Here is an 18,526-nt window from a genome sequence, read left to right on the forward strand (position 1 = left end):
AACAACTGGTTTCTCTTAATATATATTTTCATGCATTTGTGTGTCTGGTTTTATTTTTGCAAAGTTGGACTCATATATGAGTTTCATTTTCTGTTTTTGCTCATTTATACAATAGCATTTCCTCATGACATTAAATGCCATAGTGTAATATTAGTAAATGAATAATAGTTTATGCAATGTACCCTGTTTAACCATAACTTAATTCCATTATTAGAAAAGTTGGCTTTTTTATTTTCAATATTAGAAACAGCATTGCAATAAATACTTTTGCATATAAATCTTTGCCCACAACTTTGGATAGATTCCTAGAAATAAAATTATTGCATGAAAGGACATGAACTTTTAAGAATGTTATTCATATTGTTAAATGCATTCCTAGGAAAATTATACCAGTTTGCAATTCATCCTGCAGATTATTTAAAAAAACAAAAAAAAACTCTTGGTAGCATTTAATGTTTTAACATTATTTTGCGAATTTGCTAGTTTAAAAATTATATCTCATTTTATTTTAATTTGCATCATTTGAGTATTAATAAAACCAAATTTTTTACACGTTAATTTCCCATTTATATGTGTGTGTTTACATGTTTTTCCTTCTGTCATATTCATTTTTCTAGTGGGATATTTACATTATTATTTTCAAATATACTTTTTCATTTATTAAATATAATAGCCTTTGGCACATTTGTTGCCAATATCACTTACCAGTTAATCATATGCTTTTAACTTGTATGTAGTCAAATCCTTAATGTTCTACTTACTATGTATGCAGAGCACATAATGTTTAGTATATAGTGCATAAGTAAAATAGTATATTTATTAATCTGTTCATTTGTGGCTAGATGATAAACATTAAACCAAGCTGTTTGAGGAGTCCAGTAACCTTTTATCCAACAATCTCTCCTGGCTGTTTCAGAGAGCAATGAATTGTACAAAAGAACTCTTCTAAACTCAGTCTTTCATAACCAGTTTTGAATGGAGCTTTGAGCTGACCTAGAGCCCTTTGGGAACTTTGTTTCTCTCCAGACATCATACTATGTCCTGATTGCGTGTGTGCATGCTAAGTCACTTCAGTCGTGTCCAACTCTTTGCGACCCCATGGACTGTAGCCCACCATGATCCTTCGTCCATGGGGTTCTCCAGGCAAGAATAATGGAGTAGGTTGCCATGCCCTTCTCCATGTCCTGATTAGAAGAACTAAATCTTATCAAAAGCACCTCAAGAATCTTCTGCTGCTGCTGCTGCTAAGTCACTTCAGTCGTGTCCGACTCTGTGTGACCCCATAGACGGAAGCCCACCAGGCTCCCCCATCCCTGGGATTCTCCAGGCAAGAACACTGGAGTGGGTTGCCATTTCCTTATCTTCTAGGAGACACCAAATGCTGATTGCCAAATAGCACTTCGATGAATTAAATATAAATGAATGTGAAACATATGGATTATATTTCCTCTAAATAAACAAGAATATGAAGTGGAAAGGTGCCCAATCAATTAGATTTGTGACAGACTGGAAGGAAAAATGAGTTTAATTCAAGCCTAAAATATAGTTCGTTTACCAGTTGTACATTTGATCTAAAAATAAGTTGAATCTGTGCTGGCCACAAGTATCAATAATCACTGAGAGAAGATAGGAATTTCAAGTATATATCTCTTCAACCTACATTCCAGATCCCTTTGTGATGATATCTCTAGGAAGAGAAAGTAACATCCAAAGTATATTAGTTTTCCTTACATTTCTGTTCTGACATTGTGAGATATTAAGATTCAGTCCAGCCAGATGAAACCTCCTCATCGCACTCCACGCTGAGCCAGCCCAAAGGAGTGTAGAGCAGACCAGCTCTGGTAGCCCAGAACTACCTTCGAGGAATTGAGCTGATCCTAGCCAAAACTACCATCTGTCTGCAGTTGAAATCTGTCAATTGTGGCTATTTATGAAATCTCCAGTTGAGCCTATAAATGGCTCAATCTTACCTTGCCTATTCAATGTTACTGTTTCATTCAAACCTTATAGTCTCACACTCTTCTAAAAGAAGGACACAAGTATAAAATAGTCACTAGAAACATTCATGAAATGTAGAGTGTTGTGGTGAAAAGTGAAAAGAGGCTGGACTTTGGAATGAAGCAATCTTAGAGTCAACTCCTGATGATACTATTGCTATTCATATATATTGAATATGTTATTAACATCTCTGTGAACTTTTCTGTGAAATGCGAGCAGTGATGTCTCTCCTAGCTCACTCACTGGTGATGGGAGTCACTGAGAAAATAAACTTAAGTGTCTGGCCATCTGAAGCAGTTATTGACGTACGACACCTCCACAGGTCTTCCTAGTGATTTCCCACATCACATGACAAACACTGCAAATGGAATTTGGGAGAGGAGTGTAGACTGAGTTGCATTTGAGACCAATGATGCTGTGGAAATGTTTAACCTTCCTTTTCTTTTTCAGGAGTGATCGACATTCTTTTCTCATAATACCATCTAAATTTGCAAAATCTAGTGTACTCAAAGGGTTTGTTGCCTGATTTTTTGGCTTACCATTGTTATCTGGAATTACTCAGAAGTAAATGCAAAACCACAAATAGAGAAATCACCAGTCTAACCAAAAGGATCTTAGTCATTTCCAAAAACGTTAATAAGTATTTCCTAAGCAAGTAGTCGCAGAGAAGGCAATGGCAAGCCACTCCAGTACTCTTGCCTAGAAAATCCCATGGACAGAGGAGCCTGGTAGGCTGCAGTCCGTGGGGTCGCTAAGGGTCGGACACGACTGAGCAACTTCACTTTCACTTTTCACTTTCACACATTGGAGAAGGAAATGGCAACCCACTCCAGTGTTCTTGCCTGGAGAATCCCAGGGACGGGGGAGCCTGGTGGGCTTCCGTCTATGGGGTCACACAGAGTCGGACACAACTGAAGTGACTTAGCAGCAAGCAAGTAGTCAGACACAACTGAAGCGACTTAGCAGCAGCAGCAAGCAAGTGACGATGCAAGGGACTCCTACAGATTCCTAAAACCATCTAGTTTTGTTCTTCAACAGGTTATGTTTCTGCCAAACCCCACCTCCTAAGGTTCAAATATTCTGAATTGATTCTGCCATCATTTTTACCTTAAGTATGTTTTCAAGGTCAGTGATAACACAAAGTGAGCAAAGTCTGATTTCTCTCAAAACCAAAGAAGAAAGGGGGAGGCAAAATCTTAATGTAGGAATCTTATCTCAAGATTTTCCATGGAGTTCTTTGTATTTAAAGAAATATCACTGAAATGTGAAGCCTTCCGCAAAATTTTGGAGCATTTGAAAATATTATGTGTAATAAATCCATGGCTAATTTATCTCAAAATTTTAACACATTTTAAACATTTTTATACCTCCATACTTCAGGGAGAGACATTTCTAAGAATCAGCTATATTTTATGAGCTCTACAGCCTCAGGGCTTCCCTGGTAAAGGAAGATGGTAAAGAATCTGTCCACAATGCAGGAGACCCAGGTTTAACCCCTCCTGGGTCAGGAAGATCCCCTAGAGAGGAGAATGGCAACCCACTCCAGTATTCTTGCCTGGAGAATTCCATAGACAGAGGAACCTGGAGGGCTGTATAGTCTGTGGGGTTGCAAAGAGTCAGACATGACTAAAGTGACTTAGTACACATGCATGCATCAAGCCTCAGAGCAAATGAAACCCAAACCATCATCAGTTTTTTAAATTAACAGTTGACTTTTATACATGAAACCATAGGCAATATACTTTGTGAGACAGTGTCAAATTCAAGTATCACATTTCTTTCCCCCACAAGTTTATTTCTATATGTATAATTACAGAGAGTATACTGTACATAGCAGGTTAAGAGCACAAGCTTTACAGTTAGATCACAGGAACGATCTCCTGGATGTGCCAAGACTTATCTGTGTGACCTTGGGGAAATGATCTACTGTCTCTAGGCTCAGTTTCCACATTCGTAAATTGGGTTGAATAACACAATCTTTGGTTTCGGAAATAAAATCATAATAATTAAGCTGTACCCAAAAATATGCAAAGTGTGTTCCATACAACAGTGGTAAAAGCTTACAATGTATAGAATACACAGAAATTGTATTGTTCTCCTTGAATTCTCACATACACATACAAACACACACACTATTCTCAACATCTCTGGGTTTGGGCATTCTTCCTTCTGCTTCCAATACTCAAGATATTTCACTGCCCTTTAGCACCACACCTAGAGGATCACAGAGTGAAGAAAACACAGGTACCTCAAATAAATGCTCCTTATAAAGTATATGGTTCTTTTATAGGTCAGAGATTTCCATGTATATGATGCTACAGAAGTCACATCCCCTCTTTTACTTTTAGTTAGGTGAGTTTGATGGAATGATGGCTGATGGCCTTCTCTGAGTCTTTTTTTAAGGATTTATTTTAATGACGGCAGCATTATATAATACAGTTCATTACGCTGAAGTGAGTACCCAAAATGAAATCTTGAAATTATTGCATAATTTCATTATTCTTGCAGTCTTCGACCACTGAAACAAATAATATCTCTTGATTTTAATAACAGGCCTCACTATGTTTCTCATAAAATGAAGTTTGGTATGAACACTGCCCAGAGAACTCTGGGTCTGTTTTACTAACAAGCTTGGTCTTGGCTGTGGGCTTTTTGGAAATGATTAAATAGTACAAATGTAATCCACATGTGAGAGTGCATGAAATGGTTGAATTGCAAAACCTCACTGAAATGAGGGAGAAAATGTTTTAGCTCAAGATTAAGGGTCAATATGAGTTGGGGGAAAACCTGGGGTAAAAACATATTGAATAAGTGAGATACTGTGGGACAAGAAAGAACCTAAGGAAAGGGTTTCTAAGTAGCAGAGGACATTCTTCTGGGATCTCCTAGACCTGAATTCTTTTTTCTTGGTATCCTTTAAGCTAGGAAGGTTTCTAAAATCTTTCTTCCAACTTTATTTGCAGCAAGCGTTTTCAAAGAGGCTTTTCTGCTGGAAAGAATATCAGTGGAGATCATCCTTAGGGGAAGACAGCTACAGCTGCATCATTATTCAGATTTGCGAAACGACAAATAAAGTAGAAGAGTTAAGCAACAGAGAGATGGCTGATGGCACGCCACAATTGAGGGAAGAAGCTTTGCCTTTTCAAGACTGAAGTGTGACAAATGCAGATCAGAACTATGAGAACTGTGTTCAATCAAAACTTATCTTCTGGATTTAGAATGTGTGCAGGATGGGGCATGAAAAACAGATATGACCACAGAACCAATGGGAGGCAAGAGAGAGAGAACACAGATGGGTCAGCTACTCTTGCTGACTTTCTTTAGAAACCAAGCAGTATGTGGGAAATGCTAGGGTTTGCAGGACTGATTGCTTTTCTTCCAGGCTCCTCTGTTCACCATCCACGTGATCTTGGTAAGGTTAAACTCTCATGGCCTATTTTCTCATCTGAAAAGTGAAAGTTGTCAGTTGCTCAATCGCGTCCAATTCTTTGTAACCCCATGGACTGTAGCCCACCAGGCTCCTCTGTCTGTGGAATTCTCCAGACAAGAATACTGGAGTAGGTAACCACTCACTTCTCTAGGGGATCTTCCTGACCCAGGGATCGAACCCAGGTCTTCTGCATTATAGCTGGATTCTTTACTGTCTGTGCCACCAGGGAAACCCAAGTAGACAAAATAGCATCTGACTTTTACCCTCACGGTGTGTTTTGATGAGGACGCTGATGAGGGCCAAGAGGTGTACACTGATCACCAAACATGTAAACTCTTTCCTCCAGGGATATAAACCCTATCACTTATGTTCTGTGGATGTGGTGGGCAGGTGTCCATCCTCCAAACTATAAAAAAAAAAAAAATCTCCATTTTTTAAAAGCAAAGTTATTAAATCACCTCTCAGAACTCAGGGATCCTTAGGGGAAAAAAAATAGTAAGATTTTTCACAAATGCAAACTATGTGATTCCTCCTCCTCTCCCTCAAAGATTCAGTTAACAAGAGGGAAAAGGTGGCGTGTTTTTAACAAGTTCTTCACACTGAATTGCTTAGAGATGTACATTAGGCCTCCTTTTAGTAATAGGAAAAAATTATCTCGTCATTACTCGACTCTTTCCCACCTCCAGCAGAGGATTGTAATCAATCAGCCGGACAGCAAGATTGATTTTCTAATTAAGCCAGCATTTGCATCTTCTCGCAGAGCCACAGAAGGCTTCCCTACTGTATCTTCCCAACACTTTCCTATTTGTATTCATTTACCCTCACACTTAAAGCACTTTCAACATTGCGGGGGAAAGGTTAGGTAACCACTCACTCCCAGTAGGATCACTGGCTGCTTCAGGGAAGAAATACATACCAAGTCACTGAGCAAAAGAGAGAAAATGTTGAAAGGAGCCCATTTGGGTTTTGTTTGGCTCAGACATGGATGAAATTTGCCACCGTGGTCCCATCCCCCACCCCTGCCATGGACCAGCCAAACGCAGATGGCTGGAGGAGGCAGGCTTTTAGAATTTCTAAAAGCTCCATTTCCAGCACTGCTTGCCAAAAAGGTATAGCAGGCTTTTGTGTGGATCTCTGTGATGAGATGTGCTCCTGATTTAATTTACTTAGGGGGAGAATATGAAACCTTGAACAGCTCAGCCGGATTCAATATCCTCAGGGACTCTGCTGGAGAAGAAAACTTACTTTAGCAATTCTGGATCCAATGTGTCAGTGCCTTGTTGTTCATGACCTTTCTTCAGTGAGAGACACCAGGGAATAAAGCTGAAATCATTAAGAAAAGCTTGCATCTTTTTTAGTTCATTCCTGGTACATCCATTACCTAATATTTTATTAAAAAGCTCAGTCACTAATTCAAAATGCTGATTTCAACTTGAGGAGCATTCTGATCTGAACTGGGATGAAAGTTCATTGTTAAGAAAGAAAAAGAAAGAGGAAAGGAAGGAAGGGAGCAAAGGAGGGAAGGAGAAAGGGAGAGAAAAGAAAAGAGGAAGATGAGGAGGCTGGCTGATGCAAAGTGACTAGAGGGTGGCAGTGTGTGATGGGCTTAAGAAACAATTTGTCTCAAAGACCTTAAAAACATAGCCTTTCAAGTAGCATATTTATATTCACTAAGTGGCCACTGGTCTTTGGTGGCACCACTCTGGTCACTCAGTGTCCCCCTGAATTGCACAAAAACAACAGGCTTCAAACTGAGTTCATCATCTTGCCTTGAAACCAACTCCTCCTTCTGACCTCCCTATTTCTGTATATGGCACCTCTAGCCACCAGGTTCAAAACCTGAGAATCACTGTTGACTCAACTCTCCCTTGTCCCCCATATCCAACTGGCTGTCTTACCCAATGAAGGCAACATAGTATGTATGTATCCAGTATAATTTGCTCGGAGAAGGCAATTGCAAGCCACTCCAGTACTATTGCCTGGAGAATCCCATGGATGGAGGAGCCTGGTAGGCTGCTGTCCGTGGGGTCACTAAGGGTTGGACACGACTGAGCGACTTCACTTTCACACATTGGAGAAGGAAATGGCAACCCACTCCAGTGTTCTTGCCTGGAGAATCCCAGGGACGGGGGAGCCTGGTGGGCTTCCGTCTATGGGGTCACACAGAGTCGGACACGACTGAAGTGACTTAGCAGCAGCAGTAGCAGTATAATTTGCTATCATCCCTTATTTGCATTACTCAACAGCCTCTGACTCTTCCCACCGCCTAATCCAGGCTCTCCTGTTTGCTGTCCTCTATTTCACTGCCAGAGTAATATTCTAATTCTTTCCAAAGAGTATCTTAGAGACTGTCATCCATGCTTAAAGACTTTCAGTAGCTCCTCACTCAATCCTACTTTGGCAGAAACTCCTCAGTTGAGCAGATCTTTCTGGATTTTCCCATATGACATCCATGGTGCAGAGATTTGCTCAGGAGGATGGTACCATCCCCAAGGCATCTGGAAATTGTGTCAGAGTTGTGTTTGTTTACCTCAATGACTGGAGGTCACAATGTCATTTAATGAGTGGAACATTTAGCATCCCAAGCACCTGTCACAGAAGTGGTGGGTGACTTCTGTAAAATAATTGTATCTTCCTGTTGAAAAACACTACTGCAAGTCTAGCCAAACTTAACTTCACTCTTTGTCCAAACATGTTTCTCTTTGGCTATGTCCCTATCCATCCATCTTCAAATCGGTCCTACATGTCACCTGTTCCAAGCAGACTGTCCTGTTCACCACTACCCAGAACCCAACACACACACACACACTGAACTTCACCTTTCACTTTCCTGAATCTCACTTAGGGAATGTATCACAGTCTGCCTTGTACAAATAAATCACCCTTTGATTACGCTGAAAATTCCTTGAGACAAAGTACTTGTATTACTTATTTTTATATCTCTGACACAAATCACACAGTGCATTATATATAGTAAGTGCTCAATATGCAGTCATTAAATTGATCTGAGATGAGGATCGGTAAAGGCAATGGAAGCCAGAAGCCCAGGGAGTCAGACAGGGCCGGAAGGCCTAAGTGGACAGTAAAGGCAAGAGCAAACCATATTCTTAGAAAGGGGAAGATGAACCAGGAGAGCAATCTGAGAATGAGAGGAAACGGTCCAGAGGCAAGAGGAGGCAGGAAGAGCTCAAGGCCCCAGTGGCCAGGCAGAAAGAAGGGCAAACAAGATAGTAGTGAGCAACTCAGAGAGGCACCAGGAAACAAAACAATTCAGAACCAAGAATGACCACACTGAGTGGTTAACAACCTGGGTGGGCAGTGGTCTTGGCAGGTTGTACCTAGGCACTCCCAGCAGATGAAGGGAAGTAGCTGTATGGCAGCGGAACTCAGACACAACTGAACTCAGATTTTACCCTGGGCTCTGAGTGCCTATGTGGCTCTTCTGATGGTGGGCATCAATCCTAATTCCATTAGTATTAATACAAGGTCTGTTGGATGCAACAGGCCATGGAAGGCAGACAGCTTTTGTATTTGACAGAAGCAGCAGAAGCTTTTAGAAGGCAAAGCCAGAACTAGGGACATTAACTGCCTAGCAGTTGGAAGGTGGGAGAGGGAGAAAGGCACTGCCTCAGAAGCACACTTAACTAGGCGAAGTTGGACACATGATTGACAGCTGGGAAGAGGGATAACACAAGAAGGTGAACTATGCAGAAGGAATGGGAGGGGAGAGACGCTGACAAGAAGACTCTAGAGCAAAAGAAACTGCTGCATGCTAGGACTGAAACCACAGCAATAAGTGAGCAAGAGGGAAATGAGAGGATCTGCTAGAAAGAGGATTTCAGAGGCAAAGACACCGAAATCTTAAAATGCAGTCTTGGACTGAGTAGTCAAAGTGGTCAAAGAGGCAAATTATGCAGAGGAGACAGAGATTTGTTGACTGGAAAGACCACACTGAAGCTGCATAAACCATAAACTGGAAGAAAAAGTTGGAATGAGAGTCAGAAGAGACAGAAAGTAAACAGGAAGTCCATCCAGTCGGGAAAAGTGAAAACCATTAACTATGGCAAGAGTAACCAAGAAAATTATCAGAGACTATCCACTGGAGGAGTATTCTGTGTAAAGCACCTTATGAGAGGACGTGATGTTTGAAATATGCCTCAAAGGATAGGAAGGATTTCAGTAGGTAAAGAGGAAAGAACTGAGAGTTGCTGGGTGCTGCAGACACCATGAAGAGCAATCTAGAATCTGAAGTCTATTCCAGGAGCATGGGGAAGGGAAGTCTACTAGATAGAAAAGAATGGAAAAAGAGGAAAGAAACAGGAAAATTTGATCGGTGCACTGGGAAATTTAACCATCACCTATCCAGCAATAAACTATTAAACGTTATAGAAAAGAAGGCACAGATGTCATGGGGATATTGAGAAAATGTATTCACTAATATATGACAAAGTTATTCAGTTCCGTGGAGAAAAATAACATCTAGTTTATGCTTTTTTTAAAAAATCATCATTTTTCCCCTTCCTTCTCATGCAACCCATATTCCTAGGATGATTTTTGCTTTAAAATCTTGGGAATTGGGGAGCCTTCCCTGGTGGTCCAGTGGCTGGGACTTCGCCTTCTAATGCAGTGGCTATAGGTTCAATCCCTGGTCAGGGATCTAGGACAGTGGGATCTGTGACATGCCTCACAGTCAAGTAAACAAAATGAAACACAACATGGAACAGAAGAAATACAGTAATAGATTCCACAGGGACTTTAAAAATTGTCCACATCCAAAAAAAAAAAAAAACTTTTAAAGAAAATCTTGGTAAGGGGAAGAATTCTGTGAGCTTTTTGGGCCTGGGCTGCTACCATCCTCAGAGCTTCCCTTGATCTTTGAGAGTCTCAGTTGCATGCACAAAGGGGATGGTGACTGTTAATTACAGGAAAAGTTAATTAGAATCTAGATCTCCTAAAACTTTTCCCTACCTTCAGCAATTCCTCAAGTTCCTAAAAGTGCTGCTCAGAGGAAAACACTTGCACGGACGCGGAACTTTGTGGCTGTGAAGTTAATTCCAAGATGATTACACAGAGAAGGATATGACTTGTAAGTACAGGAACACTTGGCATTTTTGCTCACAATGGTTTGCCGGTAGGAGGTGACTCCAGATGTCTGGGACAGAAGGTCCTCAAGACCTGTCTCAGAATTGATGATTCATCTGCCTCAGTGAAAAAGACCCAAAACTGGGAAGAGAACAAGGCTGAGTAAATCTCGCTTCTGCACACAAGGACCAGTTTCAGTAGCCAAGAAGCAGTTAATTTAACCCACAGCTCTTTTTAACCCAAGGTTCTCTTTAAAGAAGTCACTTCTAGAAGCAAATTAACATTTGGTGCACAAAGGGAAGTGAGATGAATGATATGCAAGAACAGTTGTGAGGGTTTTTTTATTTTTGCTTTCATTTTTTCAGTCTCCTTTCTAAATATGTGTAGGAAAATATGGTCACATGTACAATCCCCTGAAGGACTCTTTCTTTTGCACTTGGATAATAAATGCTACCACTTAAAAAAATAGATTCATCCCTAGGCATCCATTTTGTCACATCCTGGAGCCAAAATTCATACCAGAGACAGGTAGAAGGGAAAAGAATTGCTATAGCACATACCATGGGAGAGGGGAAATCTGGTTAATATGGATCTTTCATGAAATAAAGTGAGAGTAACTTTTGGAATCAAACCTTGGGACTAACCTTCACTTCAAACTTACAGTTGGAGGTATCTGAAGTGCAGTTTCCGCATCTCTAAAATGAAAGGAATAATACTTGCTGCTTCTTGTCATTGTGAAGGGCAAAAGGAGATCATGTACAGGAAGTTCAGCCCAGTGCTTTGCACACAGTATGAAGTCTATGAAAAAGAACTATGCTGGCAGGGACTTTAACACTCTTTCCTAAACAATGTTAACGTCCAGGTGTGTGGGGTAGAAATAATAATGGTTCCCACAAAACCATACAGCCAGACTTTTTTGCCTCTCTCTCCCCACAGTGAATTTTTATTCTGGCACCCCCCAAAATGAATAGCTGTACACTGAGATGAGTGCAAATCCAACATCTATTATTGGTATCTTTCTTACTGTTTTCAACACCATAAAAAAAAAAAAAAGCTGACCAACCAGCCAACTGGAAACCATTCAACACTAAATAAACATTTGGAATGGGGCCATGTCTTTTGCAAAATTACAATCTGCTTAAAATAGATAGCCCCAGAGGTCAGTTTCAAATATACTCCATTGGATGTCCATGTTTGTTTACTTCTATCCAAAGGCAGTTTGGGGGCAAGCAACTCAGACAGCTGCTTCACGCATCAGACACGAAGTGCAGACACTGCTGTTCCTTGAACAGGATGTGCTGCACCGCTGCTTCTATTTTAAAAAGACCTCCTTTTATCATTGTCAGAGAAGGCAAAGGCCAACAAACAAGAGGGCCAGCCTTCCAAATGGGATTTGGAAGGGAAGTGGAAATGGGGATAAGAGGAGAGCTCTGCTTACACTTTTGATCTGATCTTTTGGATCTCCGTCTGCTTCTGCTCCTGGGAAAAGATTTCTTGGTTTTCTGAAAGAAAATAGAGAGATCGATATAGACAGATAGACTTAAAACTCTTTGAAAAGCTAAATTTGATCAAAAATTGAATAGTTTTCACAAAGGACTATTCAGGTCAAATAAATAAGGAAAATGTGGACTAAATATTTTCTTTTAATAAAGGAACATCTTTAAAATAAGAAGATGTTTTTATGACAAAACTTTCTTGGGTTTCCAAAAAATAAAACGCTTAATTAGTTTTAGGTGTTAAGTATCCCTCCCTTTTCATCTCAAATAAAATAATAATAGTATCAGATATGCTTCTTTTAGGAGAAAAAACATTAAAATTGCCAACAGAATTTCTAGACATTGAAGACACAAGCAAATTATTGAGACACTTTTTTGGGGAAATTATTAGCATTAATTGTACTGTGTAAACTAGTTCTCAAATTTTCCACTGATTCATCTTAAATTGAAAAAGAAAGGATGTCCCTAGCAAATAAGAATGTCTATTTTCTTATTAATATACTTTCAAAATGTTTTATTTGAAGAAAAATACCAATTCTGACAAAGCCTGCCTTGGCTACTTCAGACTGCACTGACTTTCTGCTTTACTGAATTTTTATAGGCTATACTGTTTGTCTACTCCGTTCCAGAGCTAATTATCCACAGCTTGTGTTTTTGCCCAATTATTTCACATGTATTTGTTTCCCCAACTAGATGGTAAGCATTTTAAGAGCAGTGCCCGTGCCTTTATTCATTCTATACCCATTGCACACCTGTTCTGTGCTGAGTACATAGAAAGCCTTCAGTAAACACTTACTGAATGAAAAATACTTTTCATGATTGGCACAGTTTGAAATGGGGTGTTTTCTTCTATGAGATGCTACTTCAATTAGTGTTATTCAGCATGCAGTTATATTAAAATTACCTGGCTGTATATTAGAATTACCTGAGAAATTTTTTAAACATTCTTATGCCCATGTGATATGCTAGATGAAAAGAGAGAGGAAAAAGAATTATGCCTTTGTCATTAAAGGAGGGTCAGCTCTAGGGTCAAAGGTGGAGATTGAAATAATAGTAAATAAATAGGATTAATAAATATTTCAGAGAGATAGGCTATACCTTAATTGATCATTTTGTAGCTTCTTCAGTTACCATTAATTTCTGAACATATACTACAGTGATCTGGATTAGACCTGCATACTCCACATCATGCTTGTGCTCAGTCATGTCTGACTCTTCAGGACCCCGTGGGCTGTAGCCCACCAGACTCCTCTGTCCATGGGATTTCCCAGGCAAGAATACTGGGGTGGGCTGCCATTTCTTTCTCCAGGGGATCTTCCTGACCCAGGGATCAAACCCAGGTCTCCTGTGTCCCTGCACTGACAGGCAGATTCTTTACCACTAGCAACACCTGGGAAGCACACTCCACAAGTTTTCTCTAATAACTTAATTCCCAATCATTCTCTAAGATAGCGTAATTCTTACAGATGGATAAATTCATCTGTTGTGTGCTTGATGCTTATTTTTGCTTACCGAAGAGAACTCTATTTGCAAGTTCTAGGGGGAAATAATTCATGGACATAGCTTCATGTATCATGAAAACTCTTGGTGTCCCCACGGACTATAGACCGCCAGTCTCCTCTGTCCATAGAATTTTCCAGGCAAGAATACTGGAGCAAGTTGCCATTTCCTTCTCCAGGGGGATATTATTACTATATATTCTGGCAAAGATAAAATAACAAGGACCAGCTTTACCCTAGGAGAAGGAAATGGCAAGCCACTCCAGTACTCTTGCCTAGAAAATCCCATGGATGGAGGAGCCTGGTAGGCTGCAGTCCGTGGGGTCGCTAAGGGTCGGACACGACTGAGCGACTTCACTTTCACTTTTCACTTTCACACATTGGAGAAGGAAATGGCAACCCACTCCAGTGTTCTTGCCTGGAGAATCCCAGGGATGGGGGAGCCTGGTGGGCTTCCATCTATGGGGTCACACAGAGTCGGACACGACTGAAGTGACTTAGCAGCAGCAGCAGCTTTACCCTTCCACTTAAAATTCTGTAAAGACCAGCTCCCAAGATATTGGATATCAAGCAAAGAAGAATAGCAACCCCTGAGACCTGGGAGGCAAAAAGGTGAGAACTATTTTGAGTGCCCCAATTCACCCTCTGGAAAAAGATTACAGACCATGGTGCAGAAAGGGCAGACTACCTGAGTTGAGGAAATAGAGAAGGGAATTCAGAAAAGCCAGAGTGCCAACAGTTCATAAAGCAGATTACAGGGGAGGGAGAGCACTGTACAGAAAGAAAAATTCCAAAGTTTGCAGAGAAAAGATCCTCCTTAAATATTCTGCCAGGTACTGGTGAACAAATAAGAGTGAGGACACTACCCGAAGAGGTTCCAGGGAATAGCACCCGGAATTCACTTAGGGCCAGGAACAGTGTCTGTTCCGCACAGCCAGGGGAGAAAACCTCATTAATCAAGCTTGGTTGATCAGGGTAGGCAACTATGGCTCCCAAGCCAAATGTAGCCTGCCACCTGTTTTTGTAAATAAAGTTTTATTGGAATACAGCTACACTTATTTCTTTATGCATTTTCTGTTTTCTTTCAATGACAGAGTTGAGTAGTTAATGACAGAGTTGAGCAGTTAAAGCTGAAACTAGATGGTTCACAAAGCCTAAAATATTTACCACCTGGTCCTTTATAGAAACATTTGCCAACTAACTTCTGGGCTAAAGTACTAAGAAAGGCCTTGCCTCAGTCCTGGGAAAAACTAACACTAGATCAAATGCAATGGCAACCCACTCCAGTACCTTTGCCTGGAGAATCCCATGGATGGAGGAGCCTGGTAGGCTATAGTCCATGGGGTCGCTAAGAGTCGGACACGACTGAGTGACTTCACTTTCACTTTTCACTTTCATGCATTGGAGAAGGAAATGGCAACCCACTCCAGTATTCTTGCCTGGAGAATCCCAGGGACAGAGGAGCCTGTTGGGCTGCCATCTATGGGGTTGCACAGAGTTGGACACGACTGAAGCGACTTAGCAGCAGCAGACCAAATGCAGCTCTCATTTCACCTTTTAAAAGTAATATCCATGAAGATCAAATTGTTTCCAAGTAACTATGTTTCAAAAAAAAGCTCAATAATATGCATGGAAATACAAAAGCCTGTAGCATTCAACAAGGTTAAATTCACAATGTCTGGCATCCAGTCAAAAGCTACCTAGCACACGAAGCAGGAAAATACAATCCATAACTAGAGGGAAAATCAATCAATTAAAACTGACCCAGAAATGACACATGATAAAATTAATAGACAAGCACATTAAAACAGTTATTATGACTATATTCCACATGTGGGGGGTTGAGGAAAGATTGAATATGTTGAATAAAAGATGAAAGATACTTAAAAGAAGGACCTAGGGACTTTCTTGGTGGTCCAGTGGTTAAGATTCCACACTCCCAATGCAGGGGGCACGGGTTCAACTCCCAGCTCAGGAACTAAAATCCTACATGCTGCAACTAAGACATTGTACAGCAAAAAAAAGAAAAGCCTGAATCAATCTGTTGACCATTTAAACAAATTAATAACAATGATCTTAAGGTTTTAACATATTTAAAAGTAAAATATATGATAACATGAGCAAGAAGAGTAAGAGAGGTATAAAGAGAATTTTACGGTTGTAAGGTTTTTACATTGCTTGTAAACTAGTTTAATGTGGTCTGAAGGTAGACTGGGATAACATATAAACATACATTGTAACTTTTAAAGAAACTACTTTAAAAAAGGACACAAATCACCATGGTGTATTAATGCCATCAAATAATTTTTTTAAGTTACTTATTTTTCAATTGAAGGGATAATTGCTTTACAGAACTGTATTGGTTTCTGCCAAACATCAACATGGATCGGCCATAGATATACATATGTCCCCTCCCTCTTCATTTTTCACTTACAACATTTCTATGTGTCTTTGTTGTTGTTACAATTTCTCTGCTAAGACTCCCTGTTCATATTCACATTTCTCACTCATCTTTTCCATTAATACCTTAATATATTTACATTATTATTTCCTAAAGACTTTTTTTTTTCAGCAGTTTTAGGTTTACAGCATAACTGAGAGGAATGTACAGAGATTTCCAATATATCACTCTGCCCCAAACCATGGAGAGTTTCGCTCATTACCAGCACCCTCACCATAGTGGTACATCTGTTATCACTGGTGAACCTACACTGGCCCACCATAATCACCTGAAGTCTATAGTTTACATTACAGTTCACTCTTGGTGTTGTATTATATTCTATTGATTTAGAATAATGTATAATATCAGGGATCTATCATTAGGTATCATACAGAGTGTTTTTACTGCCCTAAAATATCCTCTGTGCTCTGCCTACTTATCCCTCTGGCTGCAAAACCCTGGCAATACCAGATCTTTTCACCGTCTCTATAATTTTGAATCATACCATATATAACATCTTCAAATTGGCTTCTTTCACTCAGCATATGTATCTAAGATCTCTTCATGTTTTTTTACAGCTGAATAAACTCATTTCTTTTTAGCGCCAAATAATATTCCATTGTCTGTATGTACAACAGATTACCCATTCACCTACTGAAGGATATCCTGGTTGCTTCCAAGTTTTGGCAATTATAAATAAACCTGCTATAAATACTTATGTGCAGGTTTTGTGTGGACAGAAGTGTTCACTTCCTTTGGGTAAATTCCAAGGAGTGCAGTTGCCTGATTTTTCCTTACCCGTCTGTGTCAGATTCACCCCACCTCCCATTCCTCCACTAGTTCAGGGCATCTCTGGTTATCTCTGCTCTTCTAGGAAAAACTTGTGTTTCCTGGAATGTGATTCATTTAGGTTTCTTAGAATCCTCAAGTCCCTAATGGGTCAAAAACAAATCTATGACTTTGTAGATGATCCAACTTATTCTCATTACCAGGATGAGCGCAACAGTCTCTTGGGACTTTCACCATCCTAACTGGAAACAGACTCTCTAAGGAGCTTAGAGGTTTAAATGAACACAATTTAGCCATTTGTTATAAGAATAATATAGGTGATGGGAACAATACACTGGCATTTTTATTATTTTAAATTAGTAAAATATAAAGGAACTTAAACCAGACTCATGAGACTTGAAACCAACTACTATAAAGAATTATTTGATAAATTACTTTCATAACTTGCAAAATAACAAATTAAAAACTAATAAATTATTTGCATAAATCCAACATTTTATCTGTGCAGGTGAATTTGCCATAGACTCAAATAAAATTAGAGTTGGTAGGGCTTTACAGACCATGCAATCACACATAGACAGGAGAACTCTAGGGTATCTATGAAAGTCTGTTTGGAATTGCCATGGGATACGGGTAAAAGTCCAGTCTGCTCTGGGTCCCTTTGCCCAAACATAAATTCTGTTTTTATGTTTTCTGTATTAAGTTCTGAGTTAGATAGTAATGAAACAGAGACTCTGATCTTTTCAAAACTATGAAAATTATAGCCAATCTTCTACACACATACTTCTAAAAACACATAGATACACATACATCTTCTTGTTAAGGAAACTGAGGTCCAGAGACGTACAGTGACTCCCCTAAGAAGACACAGCTAGCTAAGAGCAGAAATGGCAGCAGAACCCCTCTAAATCTAGTCCATTTTCTACTCTACATGTTCCCCTCCTTTCTAATTAATCTGCCTGTGCTAGACTATTGTAAGTCGCTGCCACCATAGGCAATGCAGTGTGGAAGTGTGGATGAGCAGGCTTAGGCAGGTTGACGAATGAGTCCAAGGGCTTTAGAGACTCTTGTGTGACATCACTTGGACCCAGGTGAAATGGTAATCACCAGTGTATAAATGATTTGGACACTGTAATTTCCCCCTGTGATTTAGTTTGCTTTCTTCCATTGATTTATTTAGAGTGTGCTCTGCTACATCTCCCAACCTTGCTACATACTGAGCACCAATAAACGTCAAACAGATTAGACAGGCCCATTACTCAATGGGCACATTTCTAAAAATGGTACAAAGGTGAAATCCCAGCAGTTTGAGATGATTGGAGTATTTACAGGATGTAACAAAAACATCTGCCTCAAAGATTCAGAGGTTTGAGAGTTGATGTAATGTTTTATTAGGAGCCTCCACCAGCACTAGTCACTGTATAGAAAATATTAAGCCATTATTGAGTGAATGAGTTTTGAGTACCTATTATATAGAATGGGCTGTACAGAGATTGGTCCTCTAATAGCCACTTAGAGTGAATACATTTTGCTTTTATCAGAAGAGAAGAGAATGGAACCTATTTTTATGGTTTTGTTCAAAGATAAATGTGGGTAAAAAGAGGTATTTTTTCCTTCTGCACTGACCACTTAGGTTTGGGCACATAGCATCCTTGCTCTGGTATAATGTCATAACCCTTAAGAAGCAGACAAAAGGCAGCAACAGTTCACTAGAACTAATCTTGAATTTTTATTTGTCTTCATCATTACTGTAATGACCATTAAAAGATCACCAATTACAGAGCCAAAGAGT

At 39.8% G+C, this 18,526-nt stretch overlaps 1 long non-coding RNA gene across 2 annotated transcripts in view; it reads right to left on the reverse strand.

Moving 5' to 3' along the window:
• The window catches only part of LOC148778815 (uncharacterized), a 668,381-nt gene that overhangs the window by 147,927 nt on the left and 501,928 nt on the right, over window positions 1-18,526 (reverse strand). For both annotated transcript variants that reach the window (XR_016038095.1, XR_016038094.1), the window contains one exon: window positions 11,949-12,012. This is a non-coding gene — a long non-coding RNA (uncharacterized LOC148778815). The remainder of the gene's footprint in view (window positions 1-11,948; window positions 12,013-18,526) is intronic.

This window comes from Moschus berezovskii, chromosome 1 (assembly GCF_049115385.1).
Source record: "Moschus berezovskii isolate FMDL1 chromosome 1, NW_MosBer_1.0, whole genome shotgun sequence".
Lineage (NCBI taxonomy): Eukaryota > Metazoa > Chordata > Mammalia > Artiodactyla > Moschidae > Moschus > Moschus berezovskii.